The 17,023-nt window shown below is 41.8% G+C and overlaps 1 protein-coding gene across 1 annotated transcript in view; it reads left to right on the top strand.

The window, feature by feature from the left end:
• LOC146830574 (lymphocyte antigen 6E-like) overlaps positions 1 to 11,642 on the top strand; it is a 216,024-nt gene extending 204,382 nt beyond the window's left edge. The window contains exon 4 of the mRNA XM_085604776.1: positions 11,022 to 11,642. The gene's annotated coding sequence lies outside the window, so the exon portion shown is untranslated. The remainder of the gene's footprint in view (positions 1 to 11,021) is intronic.
• The last annotated feature ends 5,381 nt before the right edge of the window (positions 11,643 to 17,023 follow it).

The raw sequence follows: 17,023 nt of genomic DNA, 5'->3' as shown, positions 1-17,023 counted from the left end.
CTAGGAGCTCATAGTATGAGTATTAAGCTTTATAAATATCAAAAAACGATTTTGAAAAGCACTTATTTTTTAAAAATAATTTTTCCATGCTTTTTTTAAAAAAAATCCCAATTATTCGTTTTTGTGATAATTCCATGTATAAAAAACAAGCTGCATCTCTTGCCTATCATTTTGGACACATTAACTCACAAGCCTAAGCGCATAAGCCGAATTTGAAACGCGCCACATTTTTGCGCCACTTTCATTTTAAAGGACGGTTCTGCAAAATTCCACCCGTGTTTAACTGCAGCTGAAAAGTTTGCCTGTGAACATCTAATAAACTGCATCTAAGGAAAATGCTATAAATTTTGATAGATAATTTCGTTTTTGGGGCCTTGTTTATATCTATTGCATGTGTTTCTAATTTTATCCTTTAAGCATTTAACGGCAGTTTTGTATATGTGCACAAACGCTCATACTATAAATTAAAGAGCACCATATAGCTATTTTAGCACATCACATGGTTCATTTCTGGATTTCTTTTCTAAGTTTCTACTTGATATTAATTAACCAACAATTTACTTAACAGACTGAAAACATCAGAAGACCCACAAACACATATTGAGCTCATTTCAGACATAAACATAAAGGGGTCAAACAGACAATACAGCGCGCTTTAGCCATTTTTCATAAATAGCGCCGTCGCAATTTACTTACGGAAGTTGCACTAATGAAAAAAACCACAGACATTTAAACACACAGTTGACTTACAAATCAATACGCATGACAGAAAGAAAGAACAGCTCACAGACTATACTTGAAACAAACCATTTGCAAATACTAGTTGTAGGTCATATTTACAAGCAACGCTTTTCAATAGTGTTCCAAAAGGCTGCATAAACAGCCCCACAGACAGATGCATGTCCAAGAAGTAGTGAATGCGCTCAATTCACTAGCTTTGCCTAGCAGAACACCACACAAAATCGTTCTGCATATCTTCATTCATGAAACTGCGCAGAACGAAGGATCCTTGTTTTGTATTATGTCATATTTTAATTCCCTGGGGATACAAAATCACCAAGGAAGAAATATGTTTTTAAATTTACCTATTTAGATATTTCCTACACTATGGTACCTTTCAAAACAAAAAGCAACAAATTTTTCCATGTGAGCTTACAAAACAGGCATGCCAAAAATACTGCTGAAAACGCAAGTATTATAATCAAAACCAAATGGAGAAATATCTCCTCATTACCTGCCTACGCAAATTGCAATTCGCATATCAAAACCTATACAAACCAAAAGCTACATTTCCAAATTTGCTAAGATCAGGCATCTTATAGCTCACTAATCTAGCTTCAAACTTCAAGGGGTTATCTCTGCCAATACACTCGCAAATATGCGAGACCCTCGGTTTTGGTAATTGCAATGACCAAATCAGAAACCAAGAAACCAACCCCTCGGCTTTGGTAATTGCGATAACCAAATTAAAGACCCAAAGAACCAAAGGACTGGGAGCGACCCATTTATACTTAACTCTTACTTTTATTAATCAAAAGGTTATCCAAATTCTAACTGTCAAGTTCTTCATAACAAAACGTCTTTTATAATACTCACGCCAAAAAGGGTTCTAATCGGGAGTGACATCTTTTGGAGAGTCAAAGTCAGAAAGATCAGAGATATACTGGGCCGCAGAGACAAAGAATCCCCCAGAACCTCGGTACCTGCTTAGTGGATTTCTGTCCTGTTCTCCCCAGTAGATCTCTGTCCTCCGACAAGATCGCTCCTCCAGATAGTCACTTGTATTGATGCCACGCTGTCGGGCGCCAACTGAAGTACCGGGGATTTTAGTACCCCAGCGGTGCCAGGGATAGCACCCTATGACTTCGGGTTATCCTGTTGCTGTAGTATTATAAAAGACGCTCTCATGGTAATGCAACAAAGAAACTGGCAGAAGAAGCTGAAATATGAAAAAGACATCTTTATTAAACATTAAATGAGTGAGACTACGTCGCACAGAAGCCTTAGCAACTGAATGAGGCAGTCTCCAGAACGAAAACCAGTGTTCTCTTTTATAATGCATATTATGCTCTGGGCAACACCGCCCTTCTCTTGCAGCTGGTCATTCACATATTTTACTTCAAAGAACAAGCAGAGTCATGATTGCAATCTCACATTTCAGTTCAGCCAGCCCGCAATTATTTACCCAGCAAGGCTCAGATCCCACATCTGACCCCAATAAACATGAGCATCTCCTGTTTTGAGAAACAGGCCATAAAGTAGGAACAAGCAGGTGCGAAAGTGATTAGCCGGAGGCTTGTGTGCGATGAAAGGACTTTATGGTGTGTCAAGCCCTGATGCTAATCACAGGTGGCCGGAGGAAGGGGAGCTCGTGAGACCGGACTGACCTGGGGCAGCGGAGACCAGCTGCCCAGGTCATGGAGAAGTCAAGCAGAAAGTACATGTATTCTAAAGGCCCGTACTTGCTTATAATGTGTTTGTCTATGTGAGGGCAACTTATAAGATGGCCACCACTCCAAGATGGAACCCACGGAGTCAATGTATAATAACGTATACATAGTGCATTTGGCAATGGGACGTTATGCAAAGCGCTTGTAAATACCGCATTGACCAATCGCGGTTTGCTAATACATGAATAAACAGGGGTAGGGCCCTGTCTCCTACGTGGTCCCAAATACCAAAGTACGACAATTCAAGGTAGAGATCTTGAGGGATCAGTAAAAGATAAAAGGACATCATCGGCGAACAAGAATGCTTTATGAATCTCCTGTCCAAAGGTTATGCCTCCCACCTCCTTGTCGGCTGTGATATGAGCTGCACAGGGTTCTATGCTAAGAGCATAAAGAAGCAGGGAGCATGGGTACCCCTTCCTTGTCTCTCTACCCATTGGTACCCTCTCTTTCTTCTGCAATTCACTAGGATGTGGGACATAGGATTTTTGTAATTCAACCAAACCATCGCAATAAATCTGGGACCAAACCTCTCTATAATCCTCACGAGGAAGACCCAGTTGAAGGCTTTCTCGATCTAAGGCTACCATATGACAAGGATCTTATTTTTGTTGACCTTTTCCACAAGCTGGACAATTCTTCAAATGTTATCATGCATCTGTCTTACTTAGACTAATCCTGACTGTGCTGTGAAATGGAGTTATTCCGCCTTTCTGCTAGAATTCTAGAGTAAAATTTGACATCAGGATTTAACAATGCTATCAGTCTGTAGGAAGCAAAGAGCCTGTGAGCTTTCTTGGGTTTAGGGATTAGTGTGAGTGGGGCTTCACACGTTGATTGGGAAAGTGTGCTATGTTGCACGATACTAGTAAAAAAGGCTGTGAAGTCTGGTACCAACACCGCTGAGTATGTCTCATAGAAATCACTTGTAATGCCGCTGACACCAGGGGCCTTGTGCATCTTAAGCTCCTTAATTGCCTTATCAGGTGGCAAGAGATTCTGTATCAGGACATGGGTGTGTTAACTCTCCACTAATTAGCTATTCCCTGTCGGACCGGCAATGTCAGTGAGTTACAAAACGGACCCCCGTCTGAGCTTGTTTTTAAGGGGAGCCCTTGCTCCAGCACCAGAAGCAGATGTCCTCATCAAAACGTGTAGGGTTCTGTTCTACAGGGGGAGAAAGCAAAAGACACACAATTGATGGACGGAATGCAGAACAAATCAAAACATTCAACCCCAGTCAAGAGATCTGGGTTAAATCCATCATTCTTTTGCTCACCATGCCACCCCAGTTTAGACCTGGCCATATGCAAATCAGTCTTGACCATGTGCCTCAGGGAATGAATGTATGACAATGTTCTGCATTCTGTCCATCAACTGTTGTTTTTGCATTTGTCACTCGGAGTGGGACAGGTATGCCCAGACGTGGGTTCCGTGCTCTCCATGCCATTGGGATCAAGCTATCCTGGCTGAAGAGGGGTGAAACCCCGAAACCGGTCCTAGGATGCTTGTTTCCAGTCCTGGGAGGACCTGGCTTGGCAGTTCCGGCTGGACTGTTGCCATGAGTCACAGGGTCAAGACTGATTTGCATATGGCTGGGTTCAAACTGGAATGGCATGGTGAACAAAAAAACAATGGATTTAGGCCCAGATATCTGTACTGGGGTGAATGTATGACATTAGTCTGCATTCTGTCCATCAATTGTTGTTTTTGCATCTGTTTTACAGGGAAGCATCAGGCAGGCAAGAAATTGTAGATTTAATTCAGGGCAATCACTGTGCCAGGTTGCCTTGCCTCATCACAATATTTTTGTTCAGCCAATTCGGGTCACCGCTGATCCCAGCCATGATAAATATCTGTCCCCTCAATCCACCAAGCGGGTTCTCCCCTGCAGTCTGCCGCAGAGAGCCCTGCATTACTCAGCCACCGGGCCCCATCTTATCAGGGTTGGACATAGGCTGCCTGCAGCCCAGGTATTTTCTACTTGTCCCCCCTGCCAGCAGACAGGGTGACTAAACATCACTTGTCAGCAGAACGAAGGCCAGGGAATAAGGTGCTGACCATGCTCTGGCTGCATTATAATTTGGCTGAGTGAGGCACTTACTCTGTGGTGCCTGACATGTTTGTTGCGATATTGTGTGTCCCACTCCGGTTCTTCACTATCAACATGTCATCTTTGCTCGATCCAGATACATTCATGAGCCCTTTGCCTTGGTCAATTCTTGATGAAGTCAGTTCAAACGCTGGATGTCTCAGTCGCTTCCCAAAAGCAAACCGATGAGTTTAGGCCCACAGAGGCTCATGTTTGTCTTGCCAGAATGCCAAAACCCATTTCTTCAAATTTACTTTGATTTAATTTCAGTCATACTGTTAAAATACTTTAAAGTCAGTGTTGTTTATTGACAATGCTACTCTACTAACCAAAAGCAAGATGTACATTTTCTATGGTCACAAACCACTGTTTTCAATATCATAAAACAGTATGTACTAGTTCCTGAAATGGGTTTGTCATTCCATACCAAGTTGATATTTTGAGGGAGCGTATTGTAGGTGTCCCTTCAAAATACTGAATCTGTATGAGATGATTCAACATTTTTGAATAAAATCCTGTTTAAAGCATTGAGAAATTATTGGGTCCCAAATAGAGGTAGTATTTCATTCACAACAATAATACTTGATTCCCTTTGTGAAGGTTAAAAAAAAGGTTTGCTCTAGAGTAGGCTGTGGGCTGAAGATCCACTGCTAAATCTCAAACAGACTTGGGAAAAAATAACCTTTTTTTTTACTTACCTGTTTCCTTTAACCCCTTCAGTGCCCATGACGAGCTGGACTCGTCATGGGCCGCGGTTGCGCTGTGCCCATGACGAGTCCAGCTCGTCATAGACCCCGCCCGCTAATGCAACGGCCGGCACAGGGCGGGGAAAGGGGCGGGCACTGAAGGGGTTAAAGAAAATGGACTGCTTTAAAACAAAAAAAAACAAAAAAAGTTTACTTTAGTTAAAGGTCATCATCATTAAAGTCTTTATTTCAGTAAAAATACCATAGCAGACACAAGGGATCGAAGGATAAGTTTCGTACATATCAATATAAATAGGACAATACATTTCAATGATAAAAACAATAAAGTCTAAAAATATCATTAGGTATAAAAATTTTACAAGCAGACGTTAAAAAAAAAAAAGAAGAAATTAGGACCTACGGATACTTTGTAGGTCTCAGTTATCATAACGAGTTCATACCTGCTAGAAGGATAGATATGCAACCTGAGCAAAGTCCCATTTCAGAGGTAAAGACATATTTGATGACATCAATTATATTCGCCAGTGCAACAGGCCGTAGTGTTCATCACAAATACCATCCCGCAAAAAGGGTTCAAGTGCTAATTTAGCAATGTCCCGTTGCTAAGGTGCAGGTAAACTTTGGGATTACAAATTTGGCATGAACCAGAGTCTGATGCAGATGCCTTGGCTGCTATAAATTACATTCTTCAATTAAGCAAGTCATTTTTCCATCACAGGTTCATGTCCACGTGGAACATAAGTGTGCAAAATCTGGCAAAGAGCCGTTATCAAAAAGGCAAGTGCTAAAGGATTCATGTCAATGTAAAAGAAACATTAAAAACATTTCATACTAACATATAAAAAAGACTAAAAAGTATTACTTTAAATTTCTAAGTTTACTGTTCTGTGTGGCAAATATGTTTACTAGGGATTTAAACGTGTACGCTGCTCACAGGGCTGAGCCGAGAGGGAGTCAACGCCCTCCTTCAGATTGCCCATGCATTTCCCAAATACTTTGTGCACACAAATCGGGGTCTTGCATCCGATGTTAGTATGCGCAGAGCCGCTCTGAAGTGTCAGGTACCCAGTTCTCTGCAGACAGGAGAAAGCCATCTACTCCTAATAATAATCCACATTTGTAAAGCACAAACATTTACCGTAAGGGTCTGTAGGCGCTGGGGGCCGTCGGGAAGATTAAGCAAGCTATTGCCCAGAGTCACATGGTGCTGGGCTAATCTGTCGCCTGGGATCGAGCCGTGATCCCCAGATTCCGTAGTCAGTCACCCTGGCCGTGGCGCCACACCTCTTCCCAGGTTTGGTGTATGCTATACATGCAAAAAAGAAGTGGGGCATGGATTCTTTTGGGCAGGGACAACAAGGGCAGCCCTTTGGCTGAGCTTTGTTATGCAGCCAAGAATTTGTGAATGCATTGATAGGCAGGCTGCCAACTCTGAACTGGATGTACAACTTCCTATCGGCCGGCACTTTAATGATGTCGAGGTAACTTTCGAGGGTGCAGCTATGCATAAAGTCACTGAATTCCTCATTCAGTCTCACCTGGTTGCCAGCTAAGTAGGCGATGCACTCAACTCCTTCCCAATAGAGAGATTTGATCTGTCTTCTAGCAAGGAGTATTGGGCAACCAGTGTTGTGTCCTGCAAGACCTATGTGTGATAAAAGACTTTTGACATGTTTGGTCCAACCGATTTTGCGCATGGTGTCTAGGGCACAAATCTGCTGGAAAACAGCAGCATAGAGTGACTGTTCTGGGGTGGACACTATCCACTGCCAGAACAGTAAGGGACGGTGCTTGGCTAGGTCATTTATTGGTTTGATGCCCATGTCGAGCAGTATTGGGCGTGTGGGGGTACTCTGTGGTAAGGAAACCAGATTTTTGAAGAACCTGTTCTACAGGGATATTAGGTCATTTGTTCTTGCCATGCCCCACAACTCAGCTCCATAGAGTGCACTGATCACGGCCTTGCAACTATATAGTTTCAATGCCGGTGCAACAGGCTTGGTGTGAGAAAGGCGATGTTCTTTGCGCAGTTCCCCGGTTACCTGGGAGAATTTGAGGAAGGCCTTGTTAAGATGGTGCTTCCAGGCCATATCCTCGGATAGTTTCATTCCCAAGTAATCGAAGGAACTGACTCTCTCTAATGGAACATTGTCTAGGAGCAGATTGCCCTTGAAGGACTTATGGGGATTTAAAAGCATAAGCTTGGTTTTTGATGTATTCATTTCAAGCCCCCTACTATTGCAAAAGAGCTTGAGGTGATCTAATAGTTTTTGCAAGCCCTTTGGGGTCTTCGAGACAAGAAGAGTGTTGTCTGCGAATAGGAGGGTAGTTATTCTTTGCTTTGCTAAGGACAGGGCATCCACTGGGATGGCAGATAGAACCTCTGCAATTTGATTGATGCACAATGAGAATAGAGTTGGGGCAAGGACACCTCCTTGGCGGACTCCCCTCTGGACCTTGATGGGATTGGTGACCTGTCCCTGGCTACCCCACCTGACCCTAGCGAAATTCTCATCATGGAGCTTAATAAGGAGTGTAAGGATGCCCGGAGGCATGCCCATCTCCCTGAGGACCCGCCATAAATTGTCCCTTGGAACGAGATCAAATGCAGTTTTTAAATCAATAAATGCAATGTACAGGCTCCCTTTGCCCAGAATCCACTTTCCAGTATAGCATAAACAGTCGAAATACCTGATCGATTGTGCCAGTTTTTCGCCGGAAGCCCGCTTGGAGGGAAGAAAGAATGTAATTTTCTTCCATCCAATCCATGATTTTAGCTAATACCGAGTGACAGACAACTTTCTGGACACAGTCGATCAGGCTAATCGGTCGGTAATTTGCAGGTATAAACCTGTTGCCCTTTTTGAAAATGGGGATCACTTCAGCTCGTTTCCAAGATTCTGGGATGCTCCCTTCTCCTGCAATATCATTGGCAAGGGTTAGTATGTATGTAGCCCAGTTTTCCCTGTCAGATCTAAAGAGATCACCTGGAATGCCGGCAGGGCCAGAGGCCTTGGCAGGTGTAATTGCATCCAGTGAGGCCAATATTTCCTCTCTAGTAAATGTTAGATTGTGTGGTAATTGCATTAGATCAGGAACTGCAGCTTCCATAGGATAACTTGTGAGGGATGAGTAAAGAGAGCCAAAGTGTACCTGCCACAGGTGGGCCGGGATGTTGTTAGCTTGAGGTGGGGACCTTTCGTAGTTACCCTTGCCCACGAGTGACCAGAACAGTCGGGCATCTGGACTTGAAATGGACTCGCCAAGTTCTGCCCACCTCCTTTCGTCCCAGTCCCTCTTGACCTTCACTTGGGCCAATTTGTACTGCCTCCTCAGTTCCCGAATTGTCGAAATATCCCCATGCCGTAGAGCAAGGGACAGCTGTCTTTTTAGGGATCTGCACTCTTTTGATAACCAGGAGGACATTGTCTTGGTTTTTACTTTGCTCGACATAAGTTTGTGTTGGTGGACAATACATTTTTGGCCAGGTGATCAGTTCATGGTTTGACAGCCACATATTGTAATAAGTTGAAGTTTTCTATTTACCTCCTTAATAGTCATGATGTACGTCAAATTAAGACCCACTCTAAAGTGGAATTTTAAAAACCAACATATCGGTCGGAAAATCATAAAATTACTGGTCGCAAATTGTGACCAAAGTTTTGCTGCCAATGTTTTTAGCTTTTGGCGCAATAAGTGTTCTTTGAGGCTGTTCTCTAATGTTCAAAAAAGATTTTTCGACTTCAGATACCATCTTCCCTCCCTCGGTTCGTAGTGAGCTAGCTGACACATGCGTGTTTCCTGCATACAAAAAATTTTGTTGGCAGATCAACAGGGACACTGAAAGCTGCCTTTGGTATCGCAATGCTTGTTTACCACAAAGGTTTTTTGCAAACTCTGTAAGGTATTCTATCGCTATAAGTAGTATTTTGTCCATCCAACTGAAACAATATCAATAAATAGATGTTGTGCAGATAATTAGATGCAGAGCTATGAATAGTAAACCTGCGCTTCCATTTAAATGTTTACCTTGACTAGATTTTTGATTTCAACATTCTATACAATATTTTTACAGGTTATTAAAAAATAATATTTGGAAATACAACTCTTTCTATAAGATGGCTTATGGAGTACAGATTCACCCAGAATTAGGAGTGGAAATCAATTCTTTGACATCTACTGCCACTTCCAGCTGCTACCTTCCAATTAACTCCCATGGTTGATGTGAGCGTGAAGCCTGAAGACATTAATAGCTACAAATCACCATGCCCAGGTGGTCTTGTTAATGAATGCATCAAATAAAAATGTATTATGCAGGGTGGGCCAGTCCGTGCTGAAAGTCCATGCACAGTCTCTCAGGTCCCATTCAAGGACTCCACCGGGTCCACAGTTCGAAGTTGAAAATTGGCACCCAAAAGACTCAGAAAAACCACAGTTTGCCCTCTAATAATGTGCATGCTTGGTTTGGTTAAATGTTTTGAAGAGAAGGTGCAGGTCGTGTGCTACCTTGCAGCTGGGAAATCATCACAAAACCCCAGGAGAACGAAAATTGGCCTCTGTCAGTGGTCTCCAGCTGCTAGCTTCAGATTTCCCTATTTAGACTCAACTTTTTACAAACAGCTTAAACATAAGGCATTAAAGGACCTCTAGCTGTGTCATTGACATATATTCATTTTTGAATTACTTTTAAATTATAATTTGACCAATAGTTTGACTAATTATAATTAGGTATTATTTATTCTTTATTGCTGATTGAAGGAGGGCTTAAAAACATCTGGGAGTACTTCTGGCCATGGAAATTCATAAACAACTTTTTAAAGAGGCATTGATATCATTAATGGAATGTTTAACATTAAATGTAGTTCATCAGGCAGTAACTACCGGTTACAGGAAGAGGTTACAGAAAGAATACATCATTGGTTACCGGAGAGATTATTTCCAAGCTTGCGAATACAAATTACATTGTTTCATTATGTTATAGCTCAAATAATGATGAGACAAATCCGTTAAAACTATAATTTAAACCAGCCTATTATGGCAAGCATGGTGTCTAAGAATTCCTAAAGATACTGTAGCGAAAGAGAGATAAGGAGGGACATGCCTCCCTGTTTTATTTTCACAGTGTAAAATCTATTGTAAGGACAAAAGTATAAATGCATCCAAAACTGGAAAGTCTGTGCCAGCTTTAATTCATTCTTCATTTTCCACGATATGTCTGTTAACATTGTTGTTCAAGCTTAATTGTGGTGTCATGGCAGTAAAACGGTAGCTATCCCATTGTAATGCTGCTTCATGTACTGCATCAAGGAAAAGTAATACAAATAGATATAGAGCATGATTGGGTCTGCTGTGTGGGTCTCTGATAGAGCATTGCATTTGCACAGCGGAGATGGCAGCTTCCTCCAGTCCCAAGTATTGAGATAAGTTTATTGGCCTGCCGGCAGTGTTTGTATAAACAATGGTGTGTGTGAAGACCCAGAGAGGGTGTCAGATTCAGGCCTAGCAGCATGGACACGGATGCTTACTTCATGTTGAACAATGGGAAAACTTCTATTAAAGGGAGAGGAAGGCGAGCAGGATTGTGGGGATGGTGTCATACCCTAATGCCAGTTCTTGAAGTTTTTTTGTGAAATGAAACCTAGCAAATCATCAGTGGTTTTATTATTCATGTATCAACCGTTACTGAAGTATTCATTTAGCAGATGCAATAAAATTGTTGCAATAATTGCAATTTTGCTACTTTGACTCACATATATTTTTTTCTTCTTTTAGAGCTCACATGTGAAGCCAAATTAGAAGACATTCTGTGTTTTGTGGCTGGCGTTAACACAGTTCCACCACTCTGCTTTATTCCTCAACCATCAATAGAGTTTCTGCATGCATGCGATGGCGACGTCCAAATGTCTTCCCAGAAGCAAACACCTGTGGAAATGTGTTGTGCCTCTCCCTTTCAATATCCTATGAAGAATTTAAAACAAACATGGACTTTGGGATACTGCATTCACCTTGATTTGGGCGGGCCAAGTGATCATATTTAGATGATGGGCAGAATGCATACATATATGACGAAGTAGTAATAGATACAAAGGATTGATCATGCTGTTGTCTAGGAAGGTGTGATAGTTTTGTGGAAGCTTGTGAAACTCAAGGGCCTTAGACTTCTGCAAAATCATCTAATAGAATGGTGCAGGCCTCTGTGCCTTTAGAACAGCACATTTCTTTCCCTTCCTGGCTCGTTTGTCATGGCATATTAGAAAAGACTATTGAAAACATTATTTTTCCTGAAACTTTACCAATGTTTGTTGTTGCAATGATGAATAAAGTTTTTCCCTAAACTACCTATAACAGTGCATTCGACAATGGTTGTCAATAAATAGAAGTTCTTCAGATTGACAGAGTTCTCGGTTCAATCTTTTTGGTGTTTCTTGTGTCAGACCCTGTTTGGGTGGCCACAGGGCAAGCAGGGGCTACTGTGCCTGTGGCCTGTGGTCATTTGCCGCTGGTGTAAAGGGGTACAGTGAACCTTTGCCTGTGCAAAATGGGCTAAGTACAATCTCTGTAACACTTCTCTCTCAGTTGTAGCAATGGCAAGCAGTTGTGGGCTTCTCAGTGAGGTAATGTGAGGGTATGCAAACCCAGAAGTCATCAATTGGCCTGCAGCGCAATTACTGATCGTCCAATCCATTGCTTTACTTTGCTTAGGAAAAATAGTTTTATACACTTGTAAAACTTAACGCTTCACAGAACAGGCTATAGCTACACTTACTTTACTGAGCTACTGTGCATTGTGCCTAGTCCTCCTCCCCCAGGTGTTCCCATCCTTCTGGGTTCGAGCTCTCTAGGGAAGTAACAAGGGTCAGGTGCTGATTACCTTTTTGAATAATCTCAAGCAGACCAGTGTGTCAGTTCCCACCAGAGTAAAATTGGTTTAGCCCACCACGAGTAGTCAGCAGGGACCTACTGCACTGTGTTGTGAACCCCCATATTACAGGGCGCACCCACAAAGATCGCATAACTCCAAGGAGAACTTGGTTCTCACACTACCTTCAGAGAACAGGAAAAAAGACAGGTGTATCCCACCCTTCTCTGCAATAAGTGATGTTCATCTAGATCCTCAGTTTTATGAGTCAGAGAGTCCTGCCTTTGAAGCTCTTATCTGTAAGGAGTATTAGTAGAGCCTCAACCTGGTCCCTGAAAGCAGTCGACATACATAGCTATTGGTGTTTTCTAATAATAGGATATGTAATATGGACAATCTGCACACAAAAACCTTGTCTATCAGAATAAGGGAAAATATATTATAATGATTCCAGCAGTCATACTATCAAATAAAAAGAAGAGTAGAAAAACCAAACACATTTTATTTTGCACATCGCTACTATTGGTAATTAATTGGCTTAAACCAAACCTAGCACCTATATCTATAATATTAGCAGCTTCTCAGTTATTATATTGGAGTATGAGTAGTATTTTCCTAATTATTTAACGCCAATTCATATCGTACCACTGAATACATTTGAAGCTTGCAGTTGGGCACGCATTTCCGACAAGCAACCCATCCTCTTGGCTTCCCCGCCCAAATTCGTAGGTCTGTTTATACCTTTCTCCCCAATAATTCTCTTTTGAAATGTGTGTGGAAGTTGTCGTTCAGTCTCACGTATCTGTACCACAGAACAAGCAATGCCTCAGTTGGAGGCACTTCTGAACGGTTAGCAAATGTATCGAAACATGCCTCCAAAGTTGCTCTTTTCTGGGTTGAATGACCTTGTAGTGCTGCTCTTTACAGATAGCTCTTTGAACAGCTGAATTGAAGTTTCCGCTGCTGCGCTGCTGTCATATTTGTTGGTGTGAGTAAAGCCTAACTGCTTCAAAAATAATATAACCATCTTGCACTCTGTTAAGTATTATCACCATTCAAAGCATTAGTGTAGGAAGCTGGGTTTCTGTTGCAGTAACCCCTCACTTTTTGCCAGATTTCTGATGTCCTTTGACTTGATGTGCCCTGGGTCCCTGCCAATCAGGTTCCCAGGGCCTGTGTTCTTTCCCAAAACTGTACCTTGCGAACAACCGGGGGCTCTTTTGTCCAGTTACATACTTAGACTCCTATTTTTCAAATTCCTACACAGGCTACATTGTACACCTGAACAGATGCATCGTATAGGCCTTCTGGGGGAGGCGCGCTGTGTGCAATGCTCAGTACCCCAGGCCTCCTTCCTACACTTAGCCTGGGAGTGCCCCAAAATCGCTGACTATTGGAGTGAAATACATCATACTACTCACCAGATAACTGGTCACTCACTATAGCCAACTCCACTAGTCAGTCTATTGGGCTATGTAAGAGACATTCCAACAGAACATCGACGCCGTTACTGTGAATTTGCTCTTATTCAATGTTGTGGCTCCTTGAATGATAAGTTTTATGGGATGATAAATTGTTTCAATGATTATACAGAATTCTGCTTCTCTGTTGTTCTTTACAGAAAATGCAAATAAAAAAAGAAATACAAAAAAAAGTTACATCTTTCACTGTTTAACACAAAACATGGTTAGTCTTAAAGACCTCCATACAATTGTCATACCCTTTCCCCGTGATAACGGGAGACAATGCCAGTTATCCAGTGTTGCATCTTTTACAGTTGAGGTGCTGGTTGAATATTCACTAATAAGAAGCTGAGAATCCTCAGTAAATTCTATTTTAAATGTGGCATACACAGCATAACATTAATAGAGTGTATTATGGTGCTGTACTGGTTTATGAGGATCTCTGTAGAACATTTACTCTTATTATGGTCCTGTGGCGATTCCTGGTACAGTACGCTCATTTCAGCTATGAGAATATTAATTAACGTTGTAATAGTACATTGTAGTGTTGTGTTTGCCATTGTTTAATAGTGATACCTAATCAGTAGTGCCTGGCTGAGGTAGAACTATCTGATCCAATCTTCAGTTCAGTTGCCATGTTTAGGTTCACTTATTCTAAATGGTTCTGATATGGAATAGACATGCTATGGTAATGAAATATTTAGATGTTAAAGACAAAAAATTGCGTTAATGCTTTTCTCGAGAAAATGATGACCAACTGGTGTGCGGAGTTTGTTCTGTTGGTGGAGGGTGAAAAATAAATAGCTTCATGTGCATTTGCAGTTGAGATGGCAACTTTTAATATACTATTGATCTGTTTCACAATTCTATTTATGTTAATGGCAAGATTTACAAATGGACAGAACACGAAATAGTTATTTAACAGCTGTAAATCACTTTGCTCCTGCTTAATATTACTTTAGAGGAGAAATGACACAGCCACAAAAATTAATAAAATATGGTAACAGGATATATCCCAGGTTTACGGCTAGCATTGCAGGTACTCCTGTCAACTTTTATAAGTTGTTGACCTAGTGGTATCATATGCAAATTGCTTTGAGCTTCATACCCTGCATGTCTGTGGTGCCATGATGCACCCTTGATCGTCCACAGTGGTGTGTCTAACATTCTTATTTGGAGTACTGGAAAGAACAACTATATCTGGACAGAACTGAAAAGTTACAATGTTGAATGCTGGATTGTTGTTTGATCTTCAGAGGTATCTGATTAACTAGAATATTGGGAAAGGGATAAGTAGTACTGATACTTACTGGTTAATATGGTAAATTGGGATATTGTGTGTCATTTCATGGGCTTTGCTGTTGTCTGAAAATTGTGATAGATGGAGGCACCTCTGTTTGAGGTTGAAGATGTTAGATGACCTTTCCTTTATGTTCCTTTGGAAACTGTGTTTCTCCAATAGAGGAAAACAGCAATCAGAATTTGTAGTTTTATAGTTATAGATACAGGAATTAAATAGCTGTTTCTACCCAGCACAGAAAACACAATTAGTGAATGAGTAGCATAGGAGGAAAGAAGAGGTAAATGTAGTTTCGATGATATTTAATTGGGAGTGGAGTCTATTGGAATGGTAGTGGTAACAGATTAGTTAAGGAGTGCTTCACAGTGGAAGGGAAGGATGGACTGATTCTCAAGGTCAGAGTGTTTATGAAGGTGCCAATTCTTTTTTAAATTATTTTTTTTAAATTTATGGTATGCAGTCAGATCAATGGCAGCCCACCCGCGCCAGACGGATAATGGTGATAAATTAACAGATAATTGACACCGTTATCTGTAAGGATGCCCTAGTGTTGCTAGCATTAAATTTAGATAGCCGGGTTTCTGAGACCGTGCAGATTTGAGATCTGCAAAAAAGGTTTGTAAGGTTTATATGTAAAGTAATCTAATACCTGAATGTTATATGTTCAGTCCTGCAGAGTTAACTCTCTAGCTTGGGCAAGGGGAGAAAGAGATCCAACCTATGTAGGTCTCTTGGGCTTTGAGCTACATGCATCAAGAGACCCATAGCAAGGGGGAGAAGCCACTGATAAGGATGTTGAACGCCATGGTGCTGTGACCCATGCAGCCAGTCTCAGAGAGGCCTACAGATCAGAGAGGGAATATATCTGGGTTCACTGTTAAGAAGATGTCTTAGTGATAATTTGGTGCAGTATAATCAGGAGAGATAATAGTAAGGTGCATAGAGACAAACTCCTGGGCTCACAAAAGGTTAAACCAGAATAGGCGAACAAACACTGAAAAAATAATAATCATTTGTGGATAGAGTGCATGGGTGTTCAACCAGTAATGGGAAGGAACAGAATAGTGGAATTAGAGAATGGAGCTATCAAGAAGAAACAACCAAAGGTTATTGGCAGGATGTAACACAGATTATCATCTAGGCCTTGTATGGCTGGGGACATGCAAAATATACAAAACGGCACAAGTAGAAGATAAAAGCATAATCAGAACTAATGTGAGTGAATACCAAAAGGAAGATGGGGGGTTTTGAGATTGGAAATTAGAATGGTGCAGACTGAGTAGGGCCAGGGTGGAAGAGGTAAAAGCAACAACAAGGTGTATGGGAAGGGTAAGGGCAGGGAACGGCACAAGAAACTGGTGTATCTGATAGAGGCTTCTAGCTGCAGATGTCTCACCTTACAATATTTCCCAAGCGTCAGACTGAACTTGGAGGATTTTGAGCAGTATCCTTGCATGGCGGTATGTGACGTCATTCTGCTCTGCCTATGCCTTGGCTGCGCCGGAAATTGCATGGTCTGAGCCTATATAGGAGGCACTCCAGCATGCTGACTTCAGTTCTTTCCTTTCCATGCCAGATACCACTGATCCATTTAGAGCTACCCTAGTAGCTTTCTGACTTCTTTCTTGTATTTTACTGAACAGTGTTTGAAAGATTTCTCTCCTGGTGTGACAGGATATCCCCAAAAAGACCTACTATTTACAAACCATGTGGTGCCTGTCACTGGCATATATCTGTGACAGACCCACACTTGGCTTGTCTATGGTGCTTGGATAAAGACCATGATTCTAATATCTATGAGTACTGCCGAACCAAGGACCCAAAGGCACTATGGGAGTATTCACTCAATCTCCTCGTCATCTGATGTCAGATGACCCCACGATGCTCAAGATCACAGTCGAGCGGCACCCAGCGGGCGTCATCTCATTCAAAGTTGTTGGGTAAGTCCCAACGCAAGAAGAAAACCAAGAAGCCGAAGAGATCTTCGACTTTGTCACACCGATCTAAGTCATCAGGCGAGGCGCGGGAGCCTCGGCCCTCCAGGCCATGCGCTAAAGCAGAGCCTGAGACAGACTCCGTTCCGTGCTTTCATGACTTTCCCTGTTCCAGATCAACCTCCGCCCAGCTGAAAGAATTTTCTAAGGTCATGTAC

The sequence above is a fragment of the Triturus cristatus genome, chromosome 5_1 (genome assembly GCF_964204655.1).
Source record: "Triturus cristatus chromosome 5_1, aTriCri1.1, whole genome shotgun sequence".
Taxonomy (NCBI): Eukaryota; Metazoa; Chordata; class Amphibia; order Caudata; family Salamandridae; genus Triturus; species Triturus cristatus.
This window is presented reverse-complemented; position numbering and strand designations above follow the sequence as displayed.